Raw genomic sequence first — 26,973 nt, forward strand, 5'->3', positions numbered from 1 at the left:
ATCTGCAAGATACGCAGCCTTACATAAAATATTTTGGGCTCGTGTCGACACATGACTCCCGGACGTGCCTCGGATATCTCAATGAGGTTTTTATCTCCACGTGTTTTCTATCGGAACAGGGCCTGCATGTGTTGCGTCACTCCACCGCCAAGCCACGCTGAAGAGGCTTCACTTCACTTTCTAACAGCCTCTGTGGAAAAGAGATGGCAGCGGAGGAGAGACATAAAAAAAATCGGTGGAAGCAGCGGACGGACAGATTGTGTATTTGGCTCAGACCAGAGCACATGGAGTTTCCACTTGAGGATAATAGCAATGGCCGCTCACTGTGAGGGGAAAAACAGAAGTCTAGACAAGTGGAGAATCTGATACCTGATGGTAGCATATGGATGTTAACAGTATACCCTTCTCATTATATCGTTCAAATATGTCAGGCATTTCTCTACACCCCCACAGAAGGACTGTCTCAATGCAGTCTAAAAGCAGATCTGAAGTGACAAATGGATGTTGGGAAGTTCACCGTCGTACATTTGCTTCTTCGTGCAATCAGAGAAGTCTGAGCTCGGTTAGAATGCCACAGAGGGAGCAGCTATGACCATCTGGCCACTTACACCACATCTGGCCTTCCAACCATCCCGCCACAGCTTGATGGGTGTAAGTCCCATCAACAGGCACATGGAGACATATGTTTAACATGTTCACACAGGGGAAGGGGCCGCGTCGACCGGGAACTATATATTTTCTAACTCACAAGGGCAGGGTTGGGCTCACACCGATTGAGTTTCAGAGCAAAATACTAAGTGAAACTTACTTTAAAGAGACATTGACCTGTTTTTTAATAACAAAACTTCTTATTTAACAAAAGAAATCCTTAAACAGCCTTTGCATGAATAAAACTAAAATCTTATTTTAGTCCTTGCTACAGACACATTTTTGGTCCAAGCCCAAAAGATCTGACTTGAACCCTGTACCACCTCATTATTAACATCAACGCTGAGGGTGTAAATACAAGTGCAAGTAATATCTTCACTGACAACCTTAAGCTGTAATTCATATATTTGACACCGATCCATTGATTTAATACGACAGCTGAGGTCCAGAGACAGATCAATTTCCCCGGCGAGGTCACGCCACATCATTTTCATCCATTATGCTTTTGTGAACAGTGGTTTTATTCCGCCGTATCTTTGTAAAGGGAGTGTTATCACAGCAGTGTATTTGCTAATTTATGAACTTTCTGGGGAGTACCGCTGGAGCACAAACACACGGATGTGTTGAGGGTGAGGAAATCCCAACACTGAGCTTCGGGGGGGGGAGCAGGACGGGAGCGTGGGAAAGAGAGCAGGAGGGAAAGGGAACATTACTGCAGAGACCGGAGTGTTGACCAGATTCCACAGCTCGTGGTCAGCAGGGAGTACACCTGCGAGAGGTGTGGAGCGAATGTGTCGGCCACAGAGTCACAGAGGACTTCTAACAGCTTCGACTGAGAGCAGGAGTCCGAGGCACTGTTGAGAAGTATGAGGGGTGGAGGAAAGAAAACTACTTCACCTATCCCAAGAGCCTTTTTCTTTGTCCAAATACATAATAAAAAAACAGCATATCAGTGTACACATGAAGACATGTGGGACTGAGTGCACAAAACATGCACACCTCCATTTGATTTCAGTGTAAATGGTCAACTGCCACCCTCCCCCCCCCCCGGAAACATCTATTCACACAATCTGAGTGACTGTGTGTCAGTCTGGTTTGAGCAGTGAAGTAGGAGTCGCTCCAGTAGGAGGGACATGGGAATTCTTCAGCTGTGCTTCTGTGGAGGGCGGCCGAGGCCCTCATCTTCTCGTACTGACCAAAGCACCAGTCGCACGGCGAGCCCACGCCACGAGGGTAAAGGAGGTGACGGAAAACAAAGACCATCTGACACATCACAGCCGGGCCTCAAAGTGGGTGGCCGGCTGATCAGCCGCAGACCGGGTGGTGGAGGGGTGGAGGGAGGGAGGGAGGGAGGGAGGGAGGGAGGGAGGGAGGGAGGGGTCACTGGATAGGCGTCTTGCGAAAAGATCGCTCCTTGCTGCTTGTCACAAAAGAGTTTTATTTGTTACTGGCCTGACGCCATATGTATGGCGTCTGTAAGGAGTTAGATATCAGCTGGTGCTTAAGGAGCTGAGGATTAAAGAAGCACAAAGCAGAGATAACATCGATCACAACAGAGGGATAACAACAGCAGAGCTACAATCACGTCTGTTTGTAGTGTTGGAACCAAAACAGACTGTTGCACGACTGTACAAGCACTGAACTCAGGGTAATTTGACTTAAATATCTTTCCTTTTAAAAAGACAGATTTAACCAATACAGTGTTGTTGTTTTTTTAACATAAAAAGCCCAAAACATAGGGACCAACATATTTTTGGCGTCGTGACTCAATGGATGTTAAGGCATAAGGACGTAGCCACAGTAGGACCAAGAATGCAAATTAGTTTTTCAATCTTCTGTTAAGTTGTTTCTTGGGAGTCTGATTGTTCTTGAACTAATCAGTAGGAACGCTTTCAGGACAGTATCTGCTTGAAGCAGCATTAGCACACAATGATAAGGTCATCTTCATATAATGTTCACTGTGAGAGACTGTATATCTCAAACCTCTATCAGCAGCAGTCAGAAGGTCAATCACAATGAAACAGTGCAGAGAGGATCCCTCTGGGCCAGACTAGTATCTGGACAATGTTAAAAGTGATACAGTATATGATATGGAAAGACTGACTGAGGCTCTAATTCAACAATCTGGGTATGGACTGCTTATAAAACACATCACAAAGACACTACAGGGACTGAGATGTTTGTACTAGTGTCAGTACGTTGTACGACTTCAGCAAAAAAAGACACTGAAAATGTCCATTGTAACATATTTGACCACAAGGTGTCCTGTTTCTTAAAGTCCCTTTTGCCAAACAACAGTTAAAAACACCAATACATTCAGTTTAACACATTTTAATTCAAAAGGAACACAGCAGCTTCTCGATGTGATGGCTGTACAGCCCCACACTGAACCTCTGCAACATGGAGGTAACCTTTCTGTTGAATTTGCTTGGTTTAAGTTTATTTTTGCACACACTTAAAATGCAAACACACGTCACAGATAAATAATCGATTTTAATTTCATACAACATAGTTCATCAATTTATTTATATTTTTTATATTAATTAATCCAGTTTTCTTGGAGTTACTAGTTCCTGGAGGTTGCTGCTGGAGGCCTCTGGCTGGCCATCTAATGGAGGTCCAGTTGCACGCAGACAGGCTCAAAAGGACTTCAGAACTGATTGGACTGCACCATGTTCCTCGTAATCATGGGGAGGGACATTTTTATCTTATTAAGATTTCTCATTTTTTGACCACTGTTTGATATGAATGTTTAAATATTGGTCCTCAGTTAATATAAGATGGTCTTATACTGGCGTGTTCTGTGGTTGCTGTAGTTTGTTTAAATGTTAGATTGTCCTGGTCTATCCCCTTTTTGTGTTTGAGTGGGTTGATCAGCCACTATAGATGTTTCCCCTGTGTTTCAGTTTTTGTGTTGTTAACCTGTCTTCGGGTTAGTTTAGTTAGGTTGATCTTTATGGGCCCAAAGTTGGTGTTAAGTATATTTTTTTAAACTACCTGGGTCTCTCTGGTCTACCTGCTCGGTCCCTGAAACTCGAGTAGAAGTCAGCCTGCTTGAAACATGACTTGAAACCATTTATTGGTTATCACAATAGTTGCTGATTAGCTGACCAATTGATTGTTTGACTAACTGTTGCATCTGTTTTATGTTATATACTGAGACTAATTTACATCTGTCATAACAAACTACAAAGTAATAAAATATAGTTCTTGGTCAGACTAATGTGATTTTCATGTACTTCACATACTCATCAGAAAATATTCACCAGGGTGAAATATCAATTATGGGCTACATTCTTCACACCTCTTTCCTCTGACTGCTGAGGGACTGGGAGGCCCTGAGGAGCCTCAGCCCCTTTGCTCGGTTTCCCACTGTTAGAGAGCTGTAGAGTTTGGGGGCCCTCAGGCCTAAAACTGTCTCCATTATGCTTAACCATTTCCAGCCCCACCTAAGGCCTGGAAACAGCCCCCGGGGTCCATAAAAGGTAGGGGGTCGCAGGAGAAAACTCCTTCCACTTCAAATTCCCATGTGTCTGTTTTCCAGGCCCAACTCTGCTGAGCTGGGTGGATGGTAGGTATTTGGCCCTCTTCTCTGGAGGGGCTCAAACCATTGTTCTCGCTGTGTTTTGTGTTTGGGATGAGTGCAGTTTAATCCTAACTTCCCTGTGGCTCTGACCTGCTGCTCCCAGCTGAGTTTCCCCCTATAGCACACACACACACACACACACACGCACACAAAAAAACACAAACCTCTTGCAAGCTGAGATCTTGCCGGCCGCTTTATCCAAACGCCCCTGGGGGCAGAGCCATAGCTGTTGTGGGCACTCGGAGCTCAACCTGATACTCCGCTCAAAATCAAAAGTAAGCACCGCTGACGAACGTTGGCACCAGACTCCCCCTCTCCTGAGTTTCAGATAATAAAAGTATCAAGTGATATCATCCCTGGCTCTCGGGCTCTTGGCAAAACACGTTACCGGCATGTGTAGGAGTCGGGGAGGCGAAGGACGGAGACAAACGAGGCGAGACGTCGGGTGAAAGCGAGACGCTGCGGACAGAAAGGAGAGGTGAGAAGCTGAGAAATGAAGAAGCGTGTTGCTTTTGTCGGGCTGGTTTCGGGGGAGTAAAGTGAGATGTGTAAAGGCTTTCACTTGCAGACAAAGAGATGAGTGTCGACGAGCCTTTTCGTATCAAACCCTCACAAAACCCTGTCCATGTCCGATTATAACAAAACAGGAGGGATATGGACACCAGCGCTGTATCCTGCAGAGACAACAGGACTTATCAGGTTGAATTACAGCTGACATGGCAGGATATAAAAAGTGTCAAGTCTCATATCACCAGATTACATGAGCGGAGACATTCCTTGGACACCAGCTGAGATGATACTGATTTTTACTCTTATCCAAACCCCTGATAAAAGTAAGGGTTTGTACTTGTTATATCAAAGCTCAGCATATTATAATGGATGTGTCCGATACAGAGTGTGAAGACAAAAGAGGTTCAGGAGAAAACACGTGTCAGATAACAGGAAGCGGGGCCGCGCTGACATGAGGTCTCCCTATTTAAGGAAAAATGACAAACGATCATTTTGTTTATTATGTTAGCCGGTGCTTTCCACTTTGCAACGACCTTCACAGATGGTCTCTGCTCAGTATCTCTTGCTCCATTGTTTTCCTCCATATTGGAAAAACATGGAACCCCCCCGCCTCCATCCACCCACCCACCCACCAACACCCCCAATTTCCGACCTCGTTCGCATAAATACACCAGGCTGATTTCAAAAGTAAGCATGACAGAGGATGAAATTACAACAGGGACTTGAAGCAGATAAAGATGCTTCAACCAGCTTCAGTTAATTATTCACATGTGGCCTTTAGACTTGGATGATGTCACGTAACGTAGAACTCACTTTATTCGCATCGAGAGAGTTAAACAAATATAAAACATCCATGGATCTAAAAAGTTGTAATACACAAGACTAAAAACTGTCAAACATTCTCCTCCATAATGCTGGTTTGTTATCAAAATTGTTTTGTGGCGGCAGGGGATTTTTTCCTTCACACTACCGAAAAGTAGGGGAGAACAGAACACATTTGTGGTCATGTGACCATTATGTTTTCAAGCCCCTCCCATTCCCCCCTTGCCATGTAGGAGAAGTTGGTGCTGGTGCTGTGGAAATTATGTTTTTTCACAAAATTGTGTTTTTTGCATGTTAAAGTCAATTTTCTTGCTTTGAACTTAATCAACTGTTGTGTTAAAACAAATTGAATCAGGTAGAAAAACTTATATCATACATGTTGATGAACTTCCAACATATAAAACCATGTGATTGATGCTAGCGGAAGATTAGCCTGAATTGATAAGAAATGTTGTTTTTTCTAAAAGGGTGGCTGTGGGGTAAAGTGAGACAAATGCTGTTGGGTAAAGTGAGACATGAAGCACAAGTTAAGTTTAGTCTTAAACATATTTTAATGTTATATCACATTATATATGTTTTATTTTTAATGTCATAAACATTGTAGAAAAGTCATCATGCCAAGAAACTATACACCAGGAAGACAACCTGGGGCCAAACACCAAACACACAGAGATGGAGAGTGTAGCCGCTGAGGTCATGCAAGGAAAGAAGTCCTTAAGAAAAGCTGGAAGGGATAGAAATATTGATAAGACAACCCTCAAAAGATTCATAAAGAAAAAAGAGAAAGGGAAAGTAAAATCAGTAGCCTGGGGTGCAGTAGCTGAGGTAAAGAGAATATTCACAGATGAGATGGAGGAGGAGCTTGCCAAACACTTGAAACAACTAGCTGACCAGTTCCATGGCCTTGCTCCAGTTAAGTGCCGTGAACTGGCATTTGAATACGCAGAGAAAAACAATATCCCTGTCCCTGCCAATTGGACAGAGAAACAATGTACAGGTATGCTAGGGTGTGCAAGAGATCACATGAATCATAATAATCATAAATGTGCTTAATTGACCAATCCCCATGATTCTGTTACTAGTTCGATATTAGTTTTGGAATGTGTGATTGTCAATCTAGCTGTCAGGATTAACACATCACAATGTGTTGTTATGGTCATTTTTGAAGTGGAAAAAGTAAGTGGATCACTTTACTTCACTTTAGTGAGACGCAAGACCACTTTTTAAAAAACAATCATATTTTCACTGCCCTTTGTCCTGAAGACATTCTGATCATTTCCATTGCTAGAAAACATCCTGAATTAATAGGAAAAGTGTTAATTTTACTGATATATCATTTGAGCTCGCCCAGAGGGGAGCAAATGTAAAAAAATTCTCACATTCCCCGCTCTCCCCTACTATTTTAGCATCTTGCAAGTTTGGCAAGTAAGTCAAAAATGTTGTGCCATAATTTCAAAGTATTATGTCACACATGTTGCTTCGAGGCTTGACAGTGGACGCCCCCGATGCCTTGTGATGACGCAATTATCATCACAACAACGACCAGAGTTTCCTGCTTGGTACACCAAACTTAGCCAGTTTTTTAAGCTAGTTCCACATGCAACGCTACAGGGAAGTACACAGTATAGAGTCCCAACCACATGAGCACACACCAGGTCCACCCTCCTCTCTCCAGGGTCATACTGACATTTGACATCAGGCAGGACCTGTGGTAGACTAAACGTGATTGGCTAGTACCTGCGCCAAAGGCTGGCACATTCTTCTGCAACTGCGTCGGCGGCTTTTCAAGAAGCTGTGTCGCAGGACTCTTTGTCATTCATGCTTCCCCAAGCGTTGCGCGTCTTACAAAGAAATTTCCCGCTAGAACTCTAGGTGGAGTAATTTTTCTTGTCGAAGACGACCTTAGAGACGCCTTCTTTCCTCTTCGTTGATTGTTTATTTACATAGCCACTGCGGCTTCTCGTAGCCTTTTTCTGGCGGACAAATCCGCCAGTCAGTGACGGGTTATACAAGTGGACATACTTTCTGATCTCTTCTGCCAAACGCTCTTCTATTTGGTCCATATTCGTTCTTCTAAATCCTCAGTTGTTTCTGCCGGTATTATGTGGCATGAAACCGGAAATGCGACTCCGGAAAGGATGCAGTTAGCAGACCAATCACATCCCTTGCGGGCTGCGTAAGGCTCGCGGAGCTTTGCCGTATAGTTAGAAAGATTGGGCGACGCACATGCACGTAAGAAGAGATACATAAGCACGTAAGGGGCCCGGAAGGGCTCTTGCGCTTGAGGGCCCGTGAAAACGCAGAAGCATGCGCCGGCCTTAACGCTCACAAAGTTGAGCTTTTCTCAACTTCTATCGAACGCTACGCAAGAAAAGTGGAAAAATGCAAACCGCAACGCAGTTCGGCAGCCCATGGCGTCACTCCATTCAAAGTGAATGAGCAGAATTTCGATTGAAGCCTTCAAAGCAGTAGTGTGAGTGCTCGGTGTGTATTATTATCTACCATGCTTAACTTTTCATTTTTGTTTTGGCAGAAATTGTCCTCGATATTTATTTACATTACTTTAACTTTCTGCCATATGACGAATGAGTCTGACAGGAAACAACCAAAGGCATTCAGTTAGTTTCACACATTACTTTGTCGGAAGCAACTACTCATAGTTGGAAGCTGAGTCAGAAAAAAACAAAACAGTTATCGGGGAGTTTAAAGGAGCGATGTTAGGTAACACCTGCCCGGAACAATAGGAGTCATGGGAACAGCTTGTGTTTCCATTAGTAACAGACAGCTGCCAGGAACCCCAATAATATCACACAGAGAAAAGCAGGAAACCAGTGTCTGTTTGTTTTGTTGTTCCGCACAACTGCAAAGACACACACATCTCCGGAGGACAAAGTGTTTACTGGAGCGGACGAAAAGGGAGCAGATGAAATTAAAGGAAAAAAATAAACAATATGCAACGTAGATCTACTCATTTACACAAGTGACGACACCGACCTCTTGTGTGGAGTCTCGAGGCAAGCACAGAGGCAAATGTCTTCAGCATAAATCCAGATGTCGTGCGAGTCCTTTCTCACTCTTCACAACCTGCAGGGAGACAGTAGAAACGAGGCAATGAGTCCAAATGGCAAAACCACACCACCTCCTGAGAGGCAACCAGAGTTCAGTCATTGTTGGCTCCTGGACAAGAATGAGCATCATTTTCTCTTTGCTCATCGGTATTTTCCATCCAAACCGGAGAGTGAGCAGGGCCTGCACCTGGAGAAGCTTTTAAACTGTTTCACATGTTCGTAAAAAAAAAGACTGAGGACAGACAGACGCTGATGTCTGCATCACTCACTTGACGTGATTGTGGGTCCCTCGGGCAAAGCTTCATAATGTTTAGCACAACAAAACACACTATGTGCATTATGTAATCCAACCAAGGCACTAGGTGGGATTAGTCATAAACCCATGTGTGAAGGGTGCAAGTTTCCCCACATGTTAATTTTACCTCAACACAGACCAACTGAGATTAACATGAGTCCTACTGGTTATTAAGTGACTTCTACTCACTTCAACCCAAAGCTTAACCCCACAACCCAACTTTGATACTGAGGAAATCCTATTAAACGGGTTTTTGTTTGGTCTTTCTGTTTGACGATACGTTTTTGATGATTTGCTCTGGAAATGCAAGTCCCTCTGAATCTCAAAATATGTTTGTCACTAAGACAGTTTTAAATAATTAAATCACCACCTCATCAATGGGCCGTATGTGGCAAGACACCAATCATACCTTTGGAACTAATCAATAAAAACCCATCGTACGTCTTCCTGCTGTCAGCAGCAGATTCAGGTCACTCTGCCCTCCTCATACTAAAGACCACACATACGTCAGGATGTAGATAATTAACTAATGGCCGACTCTCCTCCCTCTCACTCAGCACTGTTGGGGCCCTTTAATGGATTCTGTCCAGAGAGAGCAGCACTCAGCTCGGTTAACAGTCAGGTCACAAATCTGACATCAATAGTCACGCGATAACAGGATTGCAGAGCTTTATGCGTCAGTGCTCAACAACATTAAAATAAGATAAATGGAACCAGATAACAGAGGAAAGAGACAACGACTTTAGGTTTATCTCAAAAGGAAGCTAAAAGTGGAATTTTGTGTAAATGGATGAATGACATATGACAGTGGACTAAATCAGTAGACTCACTGAAGTCATTAAAACAACACACAAGCACACACTCAACAATAAGGGTTTGGAAAGCTGTGTGCATTTGGGTTCTGGTCACCAAGTTGGTAAAAATCCCTTATGAAATCCATTATTCCAGAATCTCTCTTAGTCTATTGTCCCTCTTTTGGAAACACCACAATAATCTGTAGAAAAAATGGTGACGTATACAAATTAATGCTTAAACCAATCTTACAAGAGTTTGTTGATTGGCCTGTGGTTCTCTGCACCATGTGATGGTGTATCATTAGTGACAGTTTCCCGCTATTTGTTGGTGATTTGTGAAACTATTTTTTCCCCCTCAACTGCTTATTATGCCCCTTAACTATAGGACTATAAGACGCAGCGTAATCCAGCAACACTAACACTAACAGTTCTTAACTGAGAATAAACAGATACAAGAGATTCTATGCTTTATGGTTTCATGATGGCACCCCCAATTGCATTTAGCACTATTGCACTTCACCAAAGTCACAGAACAGCTGTGATACACGTGAAGGAAGGTGGTTGTAACAAGGGATGAGATGTAAAAGTTATTGTGTTGTGGCCTTTCTGATAACTTAAAAAGGGCGAGTGCACTACCTCAACCCACCACTGGGGCTATACGCCGAATTATATGTGACGAGTGTGAAATTTGCAGCGGTGCAATGACCACTTCCCCTTCAGGTAACCTCAAGTGGATCATGTGAGGATCACCTGCATGTTTGCTGAGTGATAACATTGAATGGGTATTCCCCCAGGTAGGCCTCACACTCACTCAGCACAGTAGAATCTCAACGGTTAAGGTTATGGAGTGAAATACAAAGACGCACAAACGACTTGATGATGGATTTGACTGTAATGATATCAAACAGCTCCTTTAATTACACAAACCACTCCTCACAACTGTCTGAGTGCCGGGATCAGCCACAGATACTGACTAGGGATGGGGGGGAAATCGATTCAGTTACGAATCGCGATTCTTGTGAATGACGATTTTAAATCGCCATGCTTATTTTTTTTTTTAAACATATATTTATTGGTTTTATATGGGGGGGGACATATCGGGGGGAGGAGTTACCTCACCCCAGAGCATGTTGACCAGCTCTTGTTTTTGCACAAGAATCTAAACATACCCAAGTACTAGCTTTGCATAGCATTACATGCAAACAACAGTGAAGCATAGCCTACTTTTTGTTTATTTCAAAGTCTATATTTTTAGTAATTTTTTATTCATTCTATTTAATTTACCTTTTATTTATTGTGTTAAAGTAGCCTAAGTGGTATACATTTCTTAATCTGTCAGTTTGTGTACAGTTGACAGGGACTATACAATAATAGGGCACATTTTTATTTATATTCTTTATTGGCTCTATTGGTCATTAAGTTAATGTTAATATTTGAAATAAAACTTGTAAAGCTCTAAGTGAATTTGACTGTGTTGTATTTAAAGGTATGATTCAACTGTTTTCCATGGTCCAGTATTTAAAAAAAAAGAAATCGTAATATCGAATCGCAATACCCACAGAATCGCAATACATATCATATCGCCACCTAAGTATCGTGATAGTATTGTATCGGGAGGTCCCTGCTGATTCCCGTCACTAATACTGATGTCAGTGTAAACCTGACCTGTCCTAAGGCAGCAGGTGTGGACAAGAAGGTCCTGGAGTCCTTGTCCAAGCGCCAACTGTGTGCTTTGAGTTATGAACAGTGGAAAAACAAGCAGTATTTTACCACAATAACTCTGAGATAAGCCTGAAATAATATAATTCAACTCAGCAGCTTCACTTGGATCCCTACGACTTCCATACGCTAATAAACAACATACCAGCCACGTACAGCAGGCATCCATTAAATGCGCTTCAAATGTTCATACTTTTAGCGTTTCTGTAATATTTACAGTCCTCACCGTTATTAATCATGAGAGTCTCCAACACGTGCGACCATTTTATTCTTCTGGCCTTTTGATCAAAATCACAACGAAAGAAATAAACACAGAGATTGATGTTTATCAAGCTTTTCACTCAACACAAAGTGGGAACCAAATATATGTACACAGGCTCCAATGAATAATTTAGTCGGGCTCAATTAGTATATGTAACTTTTCCGGCACCACAAAAAATAGCAGAATCATTTTCAACACCAAATAAACCCTTTAAAGCCTCTGCTATAGGTTTATTTTCACTGTGTATACAGAGCCTCGCTCCACTCGCCAGAGGTGCACCAGAGAGCCTCTACAAGTGAAACCAGAACTTGTGAGAAAAGCTTGTAACTATGATAACAACTAAAAATCCAGCTTTAGAACAGAGCCTTACAGCATGTCACGTGGCTCATCCGCTAAGAACAGGAAAATAATCCCAGGTCGTAGAAAACAAAACCCGGATCGAATGTTTCATAACAGCACAGGCTCTCAGGTTGGGAAAGCTCTCCGCACTCAGCTGCTGCTCAGGTGTCGTGGGAGACTCATTGTTAATGTAAAATGCACATTGATCACACAATCAAACACATGTTAATAGTAAATAGCATGAACCGTCTTCAACATATTATGCAAACGTAATAGGACGTAATCTTTTAAAACTTTTAACAAGATTATTTCTTGTTTTTTGCTATAATTTATTACTTTCATTCTAACATTGTTTTTAACTAAACTGTTTTATTTTTGCTATATTTACCAATTTTACTATCGAAGTGTTTTAACTACACAAATGCTTGTTATTTTGCTTTATCTAATTATTGTTATTTTGTTAAAATACATTTGTTTATTTAATATTTTATTTATATTATCCATTGTCTCTTCCATTAACTTGTACAAAATTCACTGTATGTATTTTCTGATTTTATGAAGCACTTTGTTAACCTGAAAAGTTCTTAATTAGTAAAATTATAATTATAATTATTAATATAGTTATTATTATTATCATCATGAGGTGTTATCTAAATAAAGTCTGTTCGCGTGCTCATGACTCCACTTGTGTAACATAGCAAGCGGAGGTTAATGAAACACTGACTGTACACACATGCTGTGATTTTGTTTGTCAGTGATTTGGTGTGTGTTCAGCTTCGAGGTAAACGTTTCAGGTTGCATGTCATTACAAGCAGTTTTCACTTTGCACACTGTGTTCTCACACCGGGATCTGGTGAAGCCGGGTGGATGAAAACGGGAACCTCCATCCCGAGATAAGGGCAAGAACAACATGACACCTTGTATAATCACTGTGGAGTGTTCCACTGCTCACCGTCCGCAAGATCCATGTTCTCACTTGAGATTGGTTCTTACGTAAACCTCAGCGGTGTGAATACTTGTTGAGCATTTAACTTAATTGGAAAATTTGCCAAGCTGAGGGTATTTTTCCCCAGCATCACCAACCACCTACAATTCTGGCCTTTAAAAGTAATGCAGAAAATGATGCCCGCACACGCGTTAAACTTTGGACTACCTTAGTTTGGGCTGTGTTAGGTGCTGGTGTTTGAAGCTCAGCTGTTGAACCTTAACACAGCTGGGGGGCGGGCTATTATGTGAGGACTGGGGGGGGGGGGGGGCGTCTGTAGGTATGTTCACTGCTGCCAGGCCACACCACAAAAGGCTCTTTCTTATAGTATTTAAGGGCTTTGGGAACAGGGGAGCAGGATGGAAGGGAAGTATGTGGGTTGTTAGCATTTAAAGATATAGTTTAACATTTGGGAACAAGGCTTTGCTTTCCTGTTGAGGGGTTAGATGAGAGGATCAATGCCGCCCTCGTATCTGTTAAATATGAAGCTACAGCCAGCAGCGTAGCTAACATGAGGATGGGATGGTTAGCCTGGTTCTATTGAAGTGTTCAGGTAAAGCTCATAAATTAAGGAAAATATAAAAATTGTGGATTTGCATCTGACTTAATTACTTAGTTGCAATCCTTAACTGTTTTCAGACAGCAACTCTGAAAAATGTAATTGAGTCCGGACATTTACCGGAGTTTGCCGACTGTAGTCCTTATCGCCAAAAGCCCTCAAACATATTCATCCAGTTTGGCATCTGTCTCATGTTAGAAATATCCTCAACAATCCAAGTTACTGCAGTGAATTTCCCCTCCCTCTGCATTGTCAAGTTTGAGAAAATGTCCAGAGAAAAAGTCCTCAGCAACTCCCTCCGACATGTGCGTTCTCACGATATTTGGAATTCAGTGCATGTCTGAAGGGAACTCTGCTTTGGCTAAAGCTAGACTAGCTCTTTCCCTCAGAGTCTTAATGCTGAGCTAAGCTTTTGTAGCTCTTGGCTGTAGCTTCCACAGAGATATGAAGTAAACCAAGAAACTACCTTAGACTACTGTCAGACTATTTGTTTAAGTGGAGCTGCACGTCGAGGCCAAGATTGACCAAGTGGGCTGTTTAAACAGGGTCAAAGGTCGAGGCTGGGACATATCAACCACTACTGTTGTGTCCTGGCAGAGAAGAAAGAGAAGCAGTGGGTGAATCAGACACATCTTCCACTGCCGTCCACACGTGTTATTGTCTTCTCTCCTTAATGAGAGGCATGTGGGGCTGTAGCAGAAAGCACTGTCATTAAAACAACCAGCTCAGGAGTCGCATCCCTCAGGCTAACAAACACAACACAGGTGTTAGTGGATGGAGCTGGGCACAGGCTGCTTCCGAACACTAATCACCCGCCATGCAACTGCTTCTGCAGAGTGTTCAACGAGCGCTTTATTGGGGCGATCGCTGAAGAAGTCAAACATTTCAACACGAGCACCGAGGGCCTGCAAATAGAAACAGGGATCAGCCCCAAGCGAATCCACAAGTCCACCTGATCCAACTCATCTAAAGGGTCCAATGCAACATGTTTATCTGAATTGAGAGAGGAGAGTATAAAACTGGATTCACAAACGTTCAACATGTGGGAGCATCTGTTACTGGAGTTTATAAAACCACGATGCATATTGTGAGTGTAAACTGGGTTATATGAGTCCCCTATCTTAAGAGTGGAACTGAATGGGCATTGCAGCTGCTGTCTACTCATTCAATACAAAACAGATTTGACCAACAATGACTTCATACTTTCACTAAGCAGCCAGTGTGTGTGTGTGTGTGTGTGTGTGCGCACAGGGGCGTGTGTTTTTTGCCTGTGACACTGGAACATTTTTATAGGACTAGCGAACTGTTGCTGCATCAGCACCACAGAAACCGCTCAATGGCAGCCCAGTAGGTTCAGGACATGTGGGACAAGAGGATAATATTTTTCACGACCGTTGAGTCAAGGACAAGTGGCAGTTCGTAATCATTCTCCCATTTGTCATGTAAAATGTATGGAATGTGCACAAAAAGAGAGCCAAACGTTTTAAAAAGGGATAAATCAAAGCAATTATTGTTCTTGAGAATAATAAGCATTGTCTGGTCCTGCTCAGCTGGGCAGCTGGGTTACATTCACCACACATTATTTTAGGAGCCAGCGTTGAGACAGAGGGGCTTTGAAAGCTTTGCCAGGATCTCTTCAAAGAGAGGAGGAAAAAGCATTTTCTGGGGCCTGTGCAGCTTCCGATTTGAGACGCAAGCGCTAGGCTGAACAATGACGTTCCACTATGTGCATGAAAGTCTGGTTGACCAATCCCAACACCTTTTACTTATAGTTATATAGCACTTATTGAGTTTACCATAGTAACACTTCCAGTTTGCTGAAGCTGAATTCTGGTTTGGAGCTGCCAGCCATCAACTTGCACCTGAAATGACATGTACACTACTGTCAGAGTACATCAGTTGCAACAAGCCATAGAGTGTATATAAGGATGGATGAAGGCTCCCCACAAGTGAGGCCAAAGCATCTCTATCGCTCTCTAATGTCCAGGTAATAAACCCTCAATGTTAGTAAGTGGGACATAACAAGTCAAAATACACGTCACTAAACTCAAAGATGGTTTATGTCCAAATGTGCATTCTTTCTACAAAGTTTGGTATAAATTAGTTATTTGATGTTAAAAAACATGAAACACTACAATTGACAGCTGAGTTTGACTTGCGATGGTCAAGTTTTTGTTTTGTCAGGACCTCGTCACTGCAGTTCCATCCCCTTATTACTGTGAGTGACAGACTCTGGCTGCCAATGGCGTCTTTGGGGCAAGATGGTAGCGTTCATATCCAGGAAATGTTGGCTTCATCTCTGTATAGTGGGAGGAAATGGAGAAACTTCGGTCTATGTAACAAACAAATAATGCTAACATTAACTGTACGAGTTGTTTGAAAACAGTGTCTCCAACTAACTTTTTGAGATATAAAGATGGCGCCTCTCCAGTGGCAGACGTATTTTGGGGTTCTTTGCAATTTTCCTCACTGCGGGACTGATCAAAGATAACCTTACCTTCTCTTTCATGTATTTTCCAAAGAGAAACCACGTAAAAAGGCGTTTCGAATGTAAACATAATGCTAAAAGCCTGAGGCTAAACCTAAGGTGTCCCAGGCAAAACGTGATTATCCTCACAAGTTGTAGCAGGTGACAAGTTGATAAAGAGGCCGTGTTGCTCTTGTATTTCCGTGCAAAGTTAGTTGGTCCTAATATTATCAGTGAAAATCTAAGATCAATCTGTTTTTTCATTCTAGCATGGCGCTGTTCGACTGACATAATTTTTGCCTTTTCAAACTGTGTGTATTCAGTTTTAACATAACAAACAGAAAAGAGTTAGATGATGAGGACTAACTGGTTTTTTTGGCAAACGTACTGGGAACGTTTACTCCAGTTGCTGGAGAGTAAACTTTCCAAAATATAAATAAAGAGCTGGACAGAGCCGCTAACGCTAACAGCATCCACGTTCACACAGTAGAGAAACGTTACATAGTAAATGTGATAGTTGTGAGCAGGTCTTTTTTTAGCATAACCTTTAACCCAACAAACTAATTTACTTAGTAAATGATATGCTCCTTGGGAATGGGACCATGGAACTAGGTGCTGAGCTACGGTTTAACAAACACTCGATTAACGTGCTGTCTGTCAGTTTACATTTGAGTGGACGATTTAAAGACACGGAAAAATCCAGATTGGACTTGGTATGTATCTTTATCTCTTTTTATATAATTTATTCCTTGGATTTAATGTGATTATCTGCACATGAGAACTGATCTTCTTTGACATTGTTCCCCCTTTTCGACGACGTTACGCCACTAACGTCCAGCGCCATCTCCTCGGCTCGCCCCTAATTCCTCTGACACAAACGCATCCCCCCCGCCCCCCCCGTTCCACTTCCACTAAAAAAAAAAGCAGACACAAGCCGGGCCATTAAAAAAAAACACTCGATGTGTAAAAGTAAATAACAAGGTGCGTTTTACTCCCTGAGGCGCAGGATGATTACACACTCTGCACTAATGCAAAGATTATCCACACTCTATCCAATTTCCTCCTATTTATATATATATATCTGTCTGTGTTTGTGTGTGTGTGCATGTCCTGCCTGTAAACCACAGGCCACACACAGAATGACATCACCTTGCAGTGATTAGTCCGTGAGCTCAAAGTGAAACGCAGCAGATGGCCGCATAGCGTCATTCATTAAGACTAGGATCTAACTCTTAACTCAGATAAAAGAAAAAACAACAGATATGGAATCAAAGAGGAAGAAGAGGATGAAAAACAACAACCTTTAACCTGCCTTGAGTTCATGTGTGTGCAGTTTTCTTTGATCTGACGTGGTGAAGTCATCACTGCGCGCTCTCTCTCTCTCTCTATGATAAAAGACAGGTGTATTAAGTGCTCTATAATGTGAATAGGAGGGTCAATTCTCTGGACTGGATGCAGGCCAAGTTTTCCCAGACTGCGATGACAGACATAATGGGCAAAGGGGTTTCACATGAGTTTGCACACAGACACACAATCACATGTTCACACACACGCACTCACAAACGCACACAGTGCACGTGTTGCAGCCTCGCTCGTGTTCCCCAAATTACATTATGAAGGCTAAAAGAGAGAGAGGCATGGTCTTTTCTGTCTGGCCCCTGAACCTGTGAACCTGCAGTCATAAAGATTCCCATTCAGTGTCTCAGGCCACTGGCCCCCAGGAATTCGATGGCTCTGCACTAACTAGCCCATAACGGCCTCTTTAATGTGTCTAACCATCCTGAGAGGTGGATAAGATCATGGAGGTGTTTACATAATCTAGTTAAGTGCTTGCCCGCTGTTAAACTGTCTCAACTGAGCAGCGTCAATACAACTGCAGATACACGGATAGTTTGGTGTTTTCAGTTGAATGGGTCTGTTCTCAATTACATGTTTTCTTTAATACCTCTAGTTGTATCTCAAAATGCAAATGTTTTAATATTAACTCTTTTTTTTTTAAATAGTCAAATATGAGTCACGTTGCTTTTTATTCACATTTGAAAATATACTTTTACATTTAACACTATAACTTCTACTGGGTTATATAATACTGTATTTGTTTATTGTTGCAATATACTCTATATACTATTTAATTACATATTTTATAGTGCTCCGAAAGACTATCCATATCCCGTTATACTGTATGCCTTATATTTTATATTCTTTGCTATATTTTACAGCACCAAATTAAATTAAATAGTATGCTACTATATTTTTATTTGAACTCAAGTTAATAACATGATTTCATCCATAAAACTCATCCGTGCTCTCCTCCATCGTTCCTCAAACTAACTCTGGAAAGTCCGTCATCATCTAGAGCTTATTAAAAATGGTGTTTGTTAAGGGCCCCTTAAAACATAAATATCCAAGAAACAGCAACATCAGAATGCTTTTCCAAAAAAACTATCATTTTAATTACACATATTGAGAGAGGCTCTTTTCTGAGTCAGTGTTTTGGATTTTCCCTTTAATCAAGTACTGTAGTTTCGCTTCAGCTCTCTCTATGTGTGACCAGGTATTTTCAAAGCATCCACCTCAGAGACCTTTTCCCAAAAGCTGTCATACAGTCGCGTGGAAGGAGAACCAAGACCGTTTTCAATAATCTTATATTGTCGATGGTGACTGCAGCTCTCCAGTGTATTTAAGGGATAATTGACCGATGGGGGGATGAATATATAGAGGTCAGAGGCAGCTATTAAAAAGTGGAACCCCTGGAGTCAATGAGAGCTTGTGTAAGGACGGGGGGGGGGGGGAGGATGGATAGAATCAGGCAGCAAGGTTACACAGGCAGCTCCAGAGTCCTGCCCCTGAGAGACCGGGTCACAGATGTCTGACCCAGAGCTGCTCCAGTTAATTGTGAAACAAAAGCCTCACCTTCTCTTTCTTTCTGTCTCGAGTGTTCAGCTCTTTGTTCTCCTCTTTTTCATCTCTCCCTTTTAATCTTTTTTCTCTGACATTTGTTTTCCTTTGTGTCTGTTTTCCGTCTCCCTCCACTGTTATTACTGCCCTCCATGATTCCCTTTTCTCAGGCCTGTGTTTACTCTCCCTCTCCACGCAGCGAGCGACGCCGTAATCCCTGCTGTCTTCAGACGGCAAATACCACTTGGCTGTCGAGGGCCGCCCCCGAACGACAACAGCAAACAAAGAAATGCCTCATTCCCTGCATTCTTTTTTTTCTCCAAAGCATGTGTGCAAGCTGCATAAGAACAGAGCAGAAGTCGATCACAGGGAGAGGGTTGAAAAGAAGTTAAATCATAGAACTCTAGTCTGCAATGAAAGTATAAACACTGAGACAACAGCAGATTCACAGCTGAGGTGAACTGTTGTTGCAAAGATGCTTTACTGGCCAAAACTGTTGCAGCTCCATCCTTACTCAAATGTTTTAGGATCAAAACAACATTTTGCTAAGCATCCATACTAAGACACCTGAAAACGTTTTTCACATGACTTCACATACACTGTTCATCTCTAAACAACAAGCGGATTGTCTAATCTGCAGTTGGTTGCTTGGGCTACATCCACATCACTTGGGTCTTTTCAGTCACAAAGTAACCGTCACTATGTTCATCTTCCCGAAACTAAAACAACCAGCATCAGCCTCGGCTCCAAGTCTAAAACACAACTTGGATAAATAATTACAAGCATATCTTTCGAGTGGTATACAAATCTCTTAAAGGGATGGTTCACCCAAAAAATGAAAATCCACTCATTATCTACCCACCACTGGACCGATGGAGGGGCGGGTGAAGTGTTTGAGTCCACAGAACACTATTGGAGTTTCAGGGGTAAACAGTGTTGCAGCCAAATCCAATACCACTCAAGGAAATGGTGATCACTTCTTCAAACGTAAAGAAACAACAGAAAACAACATAACATGCTCCAAACTGCTCCTGTGGGATCATCTGAGTGTCTGTAAACTAGTCTGCTGTGATCCAATCGTCGAATACGGGGGCTTACGGACACTTGGAGGACACCACAGGAGCAGTATGGAGGCATTTTATGTTTTTAACTGTTGTTTTTATAGCTTTCAAAAAGTGGTCACCAGCTACTTTAATTGTATTAGATTTGGCAATACAAAATAAACAGGAAAGAAAACTTGCAAAAGGGCAAATTTTTGGTCCTGAGGCTTGTGTGCATGTCTCTGTGGTCCCACGGGTGCTGTAACATTATCCCCGACCAGTCTAGCTGAGCAGTCACCCTCACCTGGAGAGCGCTCCCACTACAAATCAATTCACAGCTGCGCAGACCATTAGGTAGTGACCAGGGCCTCTCAGCGACGGGCTGAGGATTAATGGAGACAGATTCCGTCAGAGGTTCCCGAGCTTTTATATTAAATATCACATTACAAGGTTTTGCACTCAAACCTCCAAAGGTTTTTCCCTTTCAATCATTGTAAAGTAATTTCATTGATTTTGAGGTCCGGACTGTACAAAACAAACACTCTAAAAAATAGAAAATAGACTTTAATTCACTTGCTATCACTTACACAAACGACGAATGACTTTAAAGTCCAAGCACATGGTTATAATTACATTATTTAGTAGTTGTCGTTGTTTTCGATGCAAATCTTTTACTTGGAATTGATTCTTTCACAGTGTAGTATTGCTACTTGAAAGTTTTGAATACTTTTTCCACATTTGCACACTGCCTATGTAATATGTGAAAATGGAAAGCTTGGCAGACAAAGAAACAGTAACTTAATTACAAACGGTCATTTTGTGACAACATTTATTAATATGAACAGCATCAGGCTGAACCAGTGACCTGCCTTACATTTAGAATGAGTCACCTTTATTCAAAGTAGTTCTGCCAAAGCAGGATGGAGACAGTGAAAGCATTATAGCTGCTGGTCCTGCCGTGCTCTGGATACCAGGCTTCAGCGGTGATAATGACCGGGGACAGTCGGCCAGCCCAAACCAAAAAGGAGGGTTTCCATGGTGAAACCAGAACCCCAAACACAGGGAATCATGTCTCTGGTTGTGAGTAATACAGGCTTAAAGCAGCTGGAGGGTTTCTCAACTGTGCGGAGATTTAGCAGTAAATGTGAGTGAAAGTGAAATCACTCCAGTCTGGTCTGTCCAGTCAGAAATAATCAGGGTCGTAAATGGAGTCATACTCAAAATGAAACCAGTGGAGAAACTGCAGAAAGTTGTAAGATTTTAGAATTAGACACATACGAAATGTATAATCAGATTCAGCAATGTGAGGTAAAAAGTCTTTAAATACCTAACCTACATGAAAAAAAAGTATTATTAACTATCTTATTCTGAAGCTGAAACGTTTGGTTATTAATTGGCTTCTTAAATGTGAGGATTCCCTGTTTTCTCGTAAACTCTTTGGACGAGTCCAGCTGTGAACTTGCTTCTCTCACATGTCTGATTTCACATTTAACAAACAAGATGTGACTCATTAATAAGTGAAGCTGGCAGACAGATTTCTTCACCTAGAAAGAGTAAACTGCTTTGTGGTTCAAGCTTCATAAGTGTGTAAGAGTCTTAAAGGGTTAATCCTATCACATAATTGATTAATAAAGGAAATAATAGGTCGTTGCGGTCCTGCTTTGGTTCGACAATAAACCTTTAGTCTCCGTTCACGTCTCATTGTTTTCTCATTGTAACATGAACCAACTGGAACATGAGAGCAAACTATGGCATTTTCAGCAGAGACACAAACACAATGTGCACGCTGGTCTTATCTTCTTCATACATCTCAAAGCCTTTTCCATGACCTAAGCCAAAGGGGAACATATGATACGGCCTTATCGCGCATCACACACAGACGGCCTATTGTGGCGGGGCCGTAAACCTTCCACCATTAGCATACAGCTGTGAGGCCGAGTCCCAGAGATCCAGCTTATTAATCAATATTCGTGTCTGATACAAGGATTGCCAGTAAAGAGAAAGGGGCGGTTGGCAGGAAGGTAAACAGGAGACGCTGCCGCTGCCTCAGGAGACGTAAGCTGAAGTGAGTGTCGAGCACCGCCGCCGGAGTTTAATGAGCCTGCAGCTGCTCCGTGACGAGATGAAGTGCTGGAGGCCGTGCAGCTGCAAACCCCAGCGTCTGTCTGCCGCGCATTCCCCTGAGAGTGACCCCCGGCTCGCCACAAAAGAAACAAAACCCACTTCTCTCTCCTCATCTCACCCGACAGGAGGGTCCTGCCTCTCTCTCCCCCCCACCCCCCCTCTCTCCCTGCCCCTCCGCAAGTCATTCACTTTCCTGGATATCTCTCTTTCATTCTGAGGGAGGGTTACGTTCCACACAGACCTACAGTCAGCCCTCTATTGATAGAGGGAACAAGTGTAAGGTGCAGGCTTTGTTCCTGTCCTGGACCCCACCCTGCTGGTTTCCTAGTAAACAGTGGACTACAGCGCTGTTGTTGGAGGAAGATGTACCCCCCGTGAGAGGCTCATCTCCGGGAGCCACAGGGGAGGGGGGGGGGGGACCAGACAGGCAAAGAGCAGCAGAGAGGAGAAAGTAGGGTGATTAGCTCCAGTGCTGCCTAATCTAATCAGCTCATGCGTGGCCGGCCCACAGCGTGGCAGGGACTCGAGGGGGCCGAGTACCGGCCAGCAAAGTTTTGGTCGAGTATCATTCTGAGGTCCATGGAGGGTTTAGAGAGATGAATCGGCACAGAAACAGGTCACATGGGGAAGGTCCTCACCGCAAAGCACTCCGGACTAGGGCTGGGCAGTTAACTGAAAATGTATCGAACCGATGTTCATAACCTCTTACCAACTTAATCTTGTTCGGGTCGGTTAATACTTTCCCCCGATACGTGCTTTCACGAACTGTCGGATTTCCGCTACGTTCATGCAGTGCCAGCTCCCCCTCTGATCTGGCTAGCGCTGGGTTTTTCCTTCCTCATACATCGTTTCCCCCGGAAGTTGAAGAATTGTTACATATCATATCTTGAAATGTGAACATTTACTCTTTTCATTGCCATAATATTTTATATAATTGAGTATCTGTTGCTGAGGCCTTCTAAAGAATAATGTCTTAGATGGACCTGGTGAAGAGGTGGGGCCACTCGATGTTAGGGCTGCAAAACGCACTATATAGTCATTGCAGCAGGTCGTGCATTGGTCTACAGCGAGGTTTGATAGTAATAGTAGTTAGTCTGTCCGTGCAGCCCAGTATTGTCAGATCAGCTAACTAGGTTTTTATGAAAAGTAGTTCATATCTGTTCTGAGAAGCCTGCAGAACAGATAATGACACCAAAACATCTGAAAGGGAAATATGTGAGAAGGTTTCGATAAATAGTTGCGGGTAAAGAGTTTATGATACAGGTTATTAAGGCTTTGTTGCGTTTTACTTCATTTGAGCTAATTACAGGGTCAGATACAAGTTATTCGAAGAAGTTTTTTTTATATTCCCTATAGCAGACAACAAGATAACGCCTCTATGACGTCTTCCTCTTCCTATGGGTTTTGCAGACCTTAGAAACTGAGCCCGTTTCTGAAGCGGTTCTATAAACCAGCCCGGACACACGGCTGCTTTTCATTCTCTCTGGAGTACTCCCTCTAGAAGCTTGGAATTGAGAGCCCTCATAACGTCATGTGACCCAGTTAAGATATGTCTGAATTTTAAGACTTGTCTTCCCCACATTACGTCAATTTTATAGCCAAATAAACAATCTTCAGGGCAAAAGGGGGCGTACAAACCAAAAAAAAAACTTTGTAGTGTGTTGGTTTCATTAGAGAACTTCCCGGATGCTCCTGTTGAAAGCTTTATTGACCGCTCGCTGAGAGACCAAAACAAATATATAGATCTTGGGGTGAATCAGAGACTGAAGAAAAAACAGATGTTGCTGTTCCGTGTACAAGTGCAACAGCTACAGTAGTCTGAAGAAATATGGTACAAATAAGCCAGCCTTGTTACCAGGGCCATGGACAATGGAGGAAATCCGGAGTGCTGCGACAAACTGTATTCCAGATGTTGGTCGCAGCCGGCCGGAGTCATCAGGTTTAACCTCTGACACAGGAGCAGCAGTTCAATTAGTGGATTTCACACTCGGGTCACAGAGTCACTCTGGTCCCTTCTTGGGTTTCAAGCACACACTGATAGTGCCCGGGTCTGATTTCCATCAGCAGACCTCTCGGCGATATTTACACTCACAGACGCATAAAAGTGAAGTGTTTATTTAGGATCCAAATGTGCAGAGGAGATGTAGATCAAATACCCCGGTAAAAAAAATGTAAAGTCGTCATTCTAGGAAAAATATGCTGACCAGTCCCATAAACTACAGCCAGGATGCTGGATTAATGACAAAAGCACTGCCATCAAAGCTCAGAGAAGCACGGCAGGCAGATGATGTGGTCTGCATGAATGGGTTAGCAGTGAAACTTTTTTATTTATTTATTTTTACACTAAAAGTATCACCAGCTGCTTTCAGTGGCACCGGGGAAAAAAGAGTGACTGGCAAGTTTTTTTTTTTCCATGCTTTGAAAGGTTTACCATTCTGTTTAGGGAAATGAGAGGAGAAAAAAAAAGAAAAACATTAAAGAAGTTTTCCAAAGCATCTGCGCCGCCAAGCTGCCAAGATAGAGAAACTCAAGTATTTTTTGCTCTTCCTGTGGCCTACACCGAGGAGAGAGAGCGTTCGGCAGGGTCATAATGAATGAAGCCCAGAGGTTTTTTTAATGGGCCAAACATGGAACCCTGAGGGACCACGTGCACTGGCACATGACTTGAAACCACTGGCAATCCCTGACGGTGGACTCCAACTGACCGCCATCTTTAATGCTAGTGGCTCATTCACTGATGACATAAGCATCATTAAACTTCTAAAGCTCACTTGTGCTAACTTTAAAAAAAAAAGGAGAAATTACGTGGAAATGGTTTCGGCTGATTACAGAATATCGACTCACGGCGGAGACCATGCAGAGGCCGCCCCGCTGCCACTCACACATCTGGAAACACGGCGAGGATGATGCACGGAAATTCGACTATTTAGCACGTTCAGATTTACAACGTTAAACTGCAGGAAGCTGTAGCAACACCAGCAGTGGTCGTCTACAGGCAGCGGGAGCAACATCCATGTGGAAAAAGACAGATCACATGGCTCGGATGTTTCCTACCACAATAAATCAGTGACTGAGGTTTGGAACAACAGCACTACATCTCTCATGAACACTGTCTGTCTATTAAATCGCTGCAATAAAGCATCACATGTGGAAAAAAGAAGAATCACAGCTTGCTGGGAAACACATGGAGGAAAAGAAAAGTGGGGCTGTCCCGAGGCAGAAGACATGACACAATGATTGACTTTGGTTACACGGCGGTATGGACTTCATATGTGTATATGAAAGAGCTGTGCCCTCGGGAGACCTTTCTGTTTCACACACAAACACCGGTTTACAGGCCGGACCAGTTCTCATGTTTACCGTTGGAAACACAACACGGGAAACAGGATAACAATCTGTGTCACACTTTGTCAAGACCACTGACAGACTTCACCTCCACCTCACAATAGCAGAGGCAACCTTAGACCTCCGGTGCGTCCACTGATGCATATGGGAAATCAGCAGGTGTTTGGGTGTCATGGTGCCCTCAATGGGGATTTTTTTGAGGGGGGGAATCCCACTTGGAGCTAAGAGAACCAATCGATCATCTTATGGCAGAAAATCAGTTACGAGAAGATCTAAGTTGGAGCATTTATTGATTTGACAGCATCGGCTGTGTAAAGAAAGACATCTCAAAACATTAGCCTCTTCTCTTAGACTTCTTCTTTTTACCTTTTTCTTCAAGTTTATGGATAAAACAAGAAATTAAGTCCCTCAGGAGTCTCTTTTCCATCTTGAATAAGACATTAACAGTGTACCAATGCACAAAGAATAACAAATAGATAAATCCAAGAGGGGAACTGGGTTTTTAGGTTTGTTAGGGTTACAACTGATGATGATTGTTATAAGAGGTGAAAATCCAGTTGTTTTCATTAGGTCATTATGGGTAAACAATCCAAAACTGATCTTGGTTAAACTTCTGAAATGTGAAATTGGCTGCCTTCTCGAGTTTGTCGGACAAAAAAACACAAGACAAGACATGAGGGCAATTTCAAAAAGCAATTTCTAACACATGAAGCATTGTCACCCAGTTCAAACTGCACTAATGGAGGAATTCGATTTCCACAGCTCACTGTTGATCCACCCAGCCCTCGGTGACACGCTGGGCTCGCGATGAGCTGCATTGCCTGGCAAAGCATCAGGCTGCTCGGCTTCCCTGCCACGAGTTTTCCTCCACAGCCCGGAGAGAAGCAATGTGGAGGAACTTGGGCGGAAGCCACGAAGATCCATGTGGGACTTTTCGCAACAAAGACGTGTTTCATAAAAGAGACCATCTCTCTGTGCTGTTAGTTTAGAAACAAGAGGAGATCCCTGCCCGGTTGGAGAGGGACAGTTACTTACGTGGAGCTGAGCAGCGACGCCTCTGAACTCCGGCGAGTTGAAGGATCTTCCTGCGTCTTTTGACGCAGCGTAAAAGTTCAGCTGCGGGACCCGGGTCCTGGCTTGGTTTCGTTTGTTTTTTTCTTCTCCTCCTCCGCCACCTCCTCCGCTGCTCAGTGTCTCCTCTTCATCCTCCACGTTTTTCTCTGGGACCACAGAAGAATGAATGGCTGGCTCTGACCCCCCCCCTTCACTCAGCTCCTCCTGCCCCAGACAGACTACCGTTGGGATGGGAGTGACTCCTCCGGCAGCTCCCTCCCCCATCCACCACTCACTGGCTCGCTGCAGCTCCCACTGCTCCCAGGACAAGGCTACATGATGCATTTCATTCCTGACACTATGTATGATCTCCCATCGTGTGGATGGACAACACTGGGATGTGGTGGATAACAAGTGGGCCTCCAAATTTGTGCTATTGTCGAAAATAGCACACACTTC

The 26,973-nt window shown here is 43.0% G+C and overlaps 1 protein-coding gene across 1 annotated transcript in view; it reads right to left on the reverse strand.

The window, feature by feature from the left end:
- The window catches only part of lhfpl2a (LHFPL tetraspan subfamily member 2a), a 45,224-nt gene extending 18,527 nt beyond the window's left edge, over positions 1 to 26,697 (reverse strand). The window contains exons 1-2 of the mRNA XM_053411738.1: positions 26,497 to 26,697; positions 8,561 to 8,650 (exon numbers count right to left, since the gene is read on the reverse strand). The gene's annotated coding sequence lies outside the window, so the exon portion shown is untranslated. The remainder of the gene's footprint in view (positions 1 to 8,560; positions 8,651 to 26,496) is intronic.
- Positions 26,698 to 26,973: the final 276 nt, after the last annotated feature.

Source organism: Pleuronectes platessa, chromosome 19, assembly GCF_947347685.1.
Source record: "Pleuronectes platessa chromosome 19, fPlePla1.1, whole genome shotgun sequence".
NCBI classification, from domain to species: domain Eukaryota; kingdom Metazoa; phylum Chordata; class Actinopteri; order Pleuronectiformes; family Pleuronectidae; genus Pleuronectes; species Pleuronectes platessa.